Source organism: Triticum dicoccoides, chromosome 7A, assembly GCF_002162155.2.
Source record: "Triticum dicoccoides isolate Atlit2015 ecotype Zavitan chromosome 7A, WEW_v2.0, whole genome shotgun sequence".
NCBI lineage: Eukaryota > Viridiplantae > Streptophyta > Magnoliopsida > Poales > Poaceae > Triticum > Triticum dicoccoides.
In genome coordinates this window covers 593,281,508-593,287,507 of record NC_041392.1, presented here as the reverse complement: position 1 = coordinate 593,287,507, position 6,000 = coordinate 593,281,508, and positions in this window count along the sequence as shown.

Genomic DNA, 6,000 nt, shown 5'->3' with positions numbered 1-6,000 from the left:
GAGAACTTAGGCGAGTACTAGACTGCAGCGAAGCCTCCGAGTGGGAGGATTGCTCTCCACTCGGTAGGATTTTTTCAAACTTAGGCGAGTGCCTGACTGCAGCTAAGTCTCCAAGTGAGAGAACTTAGGCGATTACTGGACTGCAGCTAAGCCCCCGAGTGGGAGGATTGCTCTCCACTCGGTAGGATTTTTTCAAACTTAGGCGAGCGCCTGACTGCAGCTAAGTCTTCTAGTGAGAGAACTTAGGCGAGTACTGGACTGCAGCTAAGCCCCCGAGTGGGAGGATTGCTCTCCACTCGGTAGGATTTTTTCAAACTTCGGCGAAACGGATTCGCAGCTAAGCCCCCGAGTGGGAGGCTGGCTCGCCACTCGGTAGGAAACTGTTTTTACAAACTTAGGCGAAGCGGATTCGCAGCTAAGCCACCCACTGGGGATTTCTCAAACAAAAACAATAATAATCACTGGGAAAATTATAACGCTCTTGTCTTTGACAAATAAACTACAGGAGTTTTTCTTATTACATCTCATCCGAGTGAGAATTCAAGTATAAAAGGGGCGGAGTAGCTCCGCATTCCAGGCTCGTGGCTCATCAATCTGGCGATCGACATTGTAGAGGTGGTATGCTCCATTGTGGAGGACTCTGGTGACTATGAAGGGGCCTTCCCAAGTAGGAGCGAGCTTGTGTGGCTTCTACTGATCCACTCGGAGGACTAAGTCTCCTTCTTGGAAGGCTCGGCTCTACACGTTTCTGGCATGGAATCGACGCAAGTCTTGCTGATAGATGGTCGATCGAATCAAGGCCATTTCTCTTTCTTCTTCTAGGAGGTCGACTGCGTCCTGCCGGGCTTGTTCTGCCTCATCTTCTGAGTAGAGCTCGACTCTGGGAGTGTTGTGAAGCAGGTCACTCGGTAAGACTGCCTCGGCTCCGTAGACCAGAAATAATGGGGTTCTTCCGGTCGATCGATTCGGGGTTGTCCACAATCCCCGAAGGACTGATGGAAGCTCGTCGACCCATGCACCTTCTACGTGCTTGAGATCGCGCATCAATCGGGGTTTCAGTCCTTTGAGAATTAGGCCGTTTGCCCTTTCTTCTTGCCCATTCGACTGAGGGTGAGCGACCGAAGCATAGTCGACCCGAGTGCCCTAAGAGGCGCAAAAGGCCCTGAATTTGTCGAAATCGAAGTTTGACCCATTGTCGGTGATGATGTTGTGCGGAACTCCATATCTGAATATCAACTCTCTGATGAAACTGATAGCGGTGCAAGCATCAAGATTCTTGATAGGCTTGGCCTCAATCCATTTGGTGAACTTGTCGACTGCTACCAGCACATGAGTGAAGCCGCTCCTGCCTGTTCTCAGTGGTCCAACCATGTACAACCCCCAAACAGCGAAGGGCCAGACGAGTGGAATGGTTTTCAGGGCTGACGCGGGCTTGTGCGGCATATTGGAGTAATACTGACATCCTTCACATTTGTCGACTATCTCTTTTGCCATCTCATTGGCTCTTGGCCAGTAGAACCCCGCTCGGTATGCTTTAGCCACAATGGTCCGAGAGGACGCATGATGACCACAGGTCCCCGAGTGGATATCGTTAAGGATCATCTAACCTTCTTCTGGTGTAACACACTTCTGGCCGACCCCAGTCGCGCTTTCTCTATATAACTGTCCCTTTATGACTGTAAAGGCCTTGGATCGACGGACGATCTGTCGAGCCTCTTCTTCGTCTTCTGGGAGTTCTTTCCTTAGGATGTACGCGATGTACGGTTCTGTCCAGACGGGAGTGATAACCAAGAATTCCATGACCAGGTCGACCACAGCTGGAACTTCAACTTCACTCTGATCCGTGGCACTTTTTGGCTGCGGGGCCTCTTCAGCGAAGGGATCCTCCTGGACTGATGGTGTGTGGATATGTTCCAGAAACACATTGCTGGGAATGGCTTCTCTTTTGGAACCTATTTTTGCCAGATCATCAGCTGCTTGATTTTTCAGTCGGGGTATGTAGCGAAGCTCTAACCCCTCGAATTTCTTCTCCAGCTTTCTCACTGCATTGCAATAACCAGTCATGGCTGGACTTCTGACGTCCCATTCCTTCATCACTTGATTGACCACCAAATCTGAGTTGCCATAGACCATGAGGTGACGGACGCCAAGTGAAATGGCCATGCGCAACCCATATAAAAGTGCTTCGTATTCTGCCTCGTTGTTAGAGGAATCAAAGTGGATTTGAAGAACATATCTAAGTTTATCTCCTCTGGGGGAGATCAACACCACTCCGGCGCCGGAACCATTTAGCATATTGGAACCGTCAAAGAACATGGTCCAATGCTCCGAGTGAACCTGAGTCGGCAGTTGTTGTTCAATCCACTCGGCGACGAAATCCGCGATTACCTAGGACTTGATAGCTTTCTTTGCCTCAAACTTGATATCTAGGGGAAAGAGTTCGATCGCCCATTTTGCCACTCGACCGGTTGCATCCCTGTTATGCAGGATCTCTGACAATGGAGCGTCGCTGATGACTGTAATGGAATGATCAGAGAAGTAGTGAGCAACTTTCTTGGTGGTCATATAAATCCCATATACAAGCTTCTGATAGTGAGGATATCTTTGCTTTGACGGGGTCAAGACTTCAGAAATATAATATACTGGGCGCTGAACTTTGAAGGTTTTCCCTTCCTCTTCCCGCTCGACCGTAAGTACCGTACTGACGACTTGTCCTGTGGCTGCAATGTAAAGCAGCAAAGGCTCCTTGCTGATTGGGGCAGCAAGCACCGGCTGGGTGGAGAGCAGAGCTTTGAGCTCTGCAAATGCTGCATCAGCTTCAGGAGTCCACTCGAACTTGTCGGTCTTCTTCATCAATCGGTAAAGAGGCAATGCCTTTTCACCGAGATGAGATATGAATCGACTTAGGGCGTCCAAGCAACCAGTAAGCTTCTGGACGTCGTGCACTCGCACAGGGCTTTTCATTCGGAGTATAGTGCCAACTTTTTCTGGATTGGCATCGACTCCCCGTTCGGAAACGAGAAAACCGAGTAACTTTCCGCCAGGGACTCCGAATGTGCACTTTGATGGATTAAGCTTGATATCATACCTCCTGAGGTTGGCAAAGGTTTCGGCAAGGTTAGTCAGCAGGTCAGAACCCTTCCGTGACTTGACCACGATATCATCCATGTATGCTTCTACGTTTTGACTGATTTGAGTGAGTAAACACTTCTGAATCATCCTCATGAATGTAGCTCCGGCATTCTTGAGGCCGAATGGCATGGTAACATAACAGAAGCACCCGAATGGAGTGATGAAAGTTGTCTTGATCTCGTCAGGTCCATACAGACGGATCTGATGGTACCCAGAATAGGCGTCCAAGAAAGACAGTCGCTCACATCCAACGGTCGAGTCGACTATCTGGTCGATGCGGGGGAGAGGAAAATGATCTTTCGGGCAGGCCCGATTGATATGTTTAAAATCAATGCACATGCGAAGTGACTTGTCCTTCTTGGGGACCATGACAACGTTGGCGAGCCACTCGGAGTGGTAGATTTCTCGGATGAACTCCGCTGCTAAGAGACGAGCCACTTCCTCGCCAATAGCCTTTCTCTTTTGGACGGCGGGCCGTCGGAGATGTTCCTTGACAGGTTTTACTTTTGAGTCGACTCTCAGGCGATGCTCAGCCAGCTCCCTGGGAACACCTGGCATGTCAGAAGGCTTCCATGTGAAAATGTCCCAGTTCTCACAGAGGAACTGGATGAGCGCTTCTTCCTATTTGGAGTCGAGTGTTGTCGAGATATGAGTCGGAGCGGTGCTGGGGTCGGTCGGGTGGATGTGAGCTGTCTTCGTATCGCCAGTCGACTGGAAAGCTGACTCTGTAGCGGGCTTCTTGGCTCGCAACAGATCGCTCGAGTCTGCAATCTTCTGGTATCCTGCAACTCCACCACTGCCATCTGCGCGTCGGTGATCCTCGAACCTTTCTGAAAACATTCTTCCGCTTTCTTCCGATTGCCCGTAATGGTGATCACACCTTTGGGGCCAGGCATCTTCAATTTGAGATACACGTAACATGGTCGGGCCATGAAGCGTGCATAAGCCGGCCTGCCCAGAATAGCGTGATAGGCACTCTGGAAGTCCACAACTTCAAACGTCAACTTTTCTTTATGGTAATTCTTGGAATCACCGAAAACCACATCAAGAGCAATCTGGCCGAGTGATTCAGCCTTCTTCCCAGGAATGACTCCATGGAAACTCATGTTGCTGGCACTGAGTCTGGACATCAGAATGCCCATCCCTTTCAACGTCTCAGCGTATAATATGTTCAAACCACTGCCGCCATCCATCAGGACTTTGGTCAGTCGAGTGCCTTCAACAAATGGGTCGACCACCAAAGCTTGCCTCCCAGGGGTGACGATGTGTATTGGGTGGTCGGACTGGTCGAATGTTATGGCAGTCTGAGACCATTTCAGGTAACTAGGTGTCGCCGGAGCGACCATATTCACCTCTCGGTTAATAACTTGCAGTCGACTTTTGCTCTCAACATCAGCAAAAATCATCAGGGTGGAATTGACTTGAGGGTATCCGTCATCACTGTCCTCTTTGTCCTCGACCTTGTCTGACTCCTTTTCCTTACCCTTGGGCTGCTTGCGCTGGAACTGCTGGATCAAGAGTCGACACTGCCGAGTGGTATGTTTCGAGTAAATGAAATTACCCTCTTCATCTTTCTTTGTGTGGACGAGACATGGTAAATCCAACACATCATTCCCCTCCTGGTATTTAACCTTTTTGGGATTCCAAGGCCCTTTAGGTTTCCCTTTAGACTTTCCTTGGGCCAAAGCTAAGGCTTCCCCGGGAGCCGCTGGCTCGGCTTTCCGCTTCTGTTTCCGATTGGAATTGCCTCCGGTTTCTTGGGCGAATGACTTGAGCTTGCCACTCCTGAGTCGATCCTCATCTTCACCATTAGCGTACTTGGTGGCAATCTCCATCATCCGATTCAGGGACATATCTCCGGTTCGACCGAATTTCTAATTCAGCTCTCTGTACTTGACGCCTTCCTTGAAGGCACAAACTGCTTGGTGGTCGGGCACATTCTCCACCGAGTGATGTAACGTGATCCATCTCTGGATGTAATCCCTCAAAGTTTCATTCGGCTTTTGCACACAAGACCGCAGTTCCGCCAGTCCTGCTGCTCGCTTGCATGTGCCTTCAAATGTGGTGACGAACACTCGGGAGAGATCTTCCCAAGTGTAAATGCTGCTAGGCGCTAGCTGGTTTAGCCATGCTCTGGCCGAGCCGTCCAACATGAGAGGCAGGTGCTTCATGGCCACTTCATCATTGCCGCCGCCAATCTGGACGGCCACTCGGTAGTCCTCAAGCCAAGTATCGGGCTTGGACTCGCCAGTGAACTTACCGACTCCAGTCGCCAACCTGAAATTGGGAGGAATCACAGCAGCCCTGATGGCTCTACTAAAGCACTCTTGCCCCGAAACATGTACTCTGCCGCTGGCAGGCGCATCTCTGTCATGGCCTTCTCGGTGAGCCCTGTTCCTGTCGACCAAACCCTGGACGAGGATGGATCTCGCGTCAAAGCCTGGCCCTCTGGGGTCAACTGGAATCCTTCGCCCACCACTATGAGGGCACCTGTCATCCTGCTGGCGAGGCACATATGACCCGCTCCTCGGGGGAGGTGTGGGCACTCGATGTCGACCGTCACGATCGACTCGGTGATCATATTGCTCATGGTTCCCATACTGGTCACGCTGGTCTCCACGTCCCTCACGCCTCGGGGGCGATCTCGGGCTGTGAGCCGACTGGACTGTGTCCGCGGCAACGGATCTGCTGTGAATCTTGTTCCGCGACTGAGAAACAGCGGAATTCTGATCTCCTGCTGCCCGGAGTAACGCTCTAATCTGCAGCAAGCCTCTGCCAGCCTCCGACTAGGAAGGCTGAATCGACTCCGCTATACGGGCCGCAACTGCTAAATTATGAATCGGAGTCCGATATACCTGCGGGGGCGGG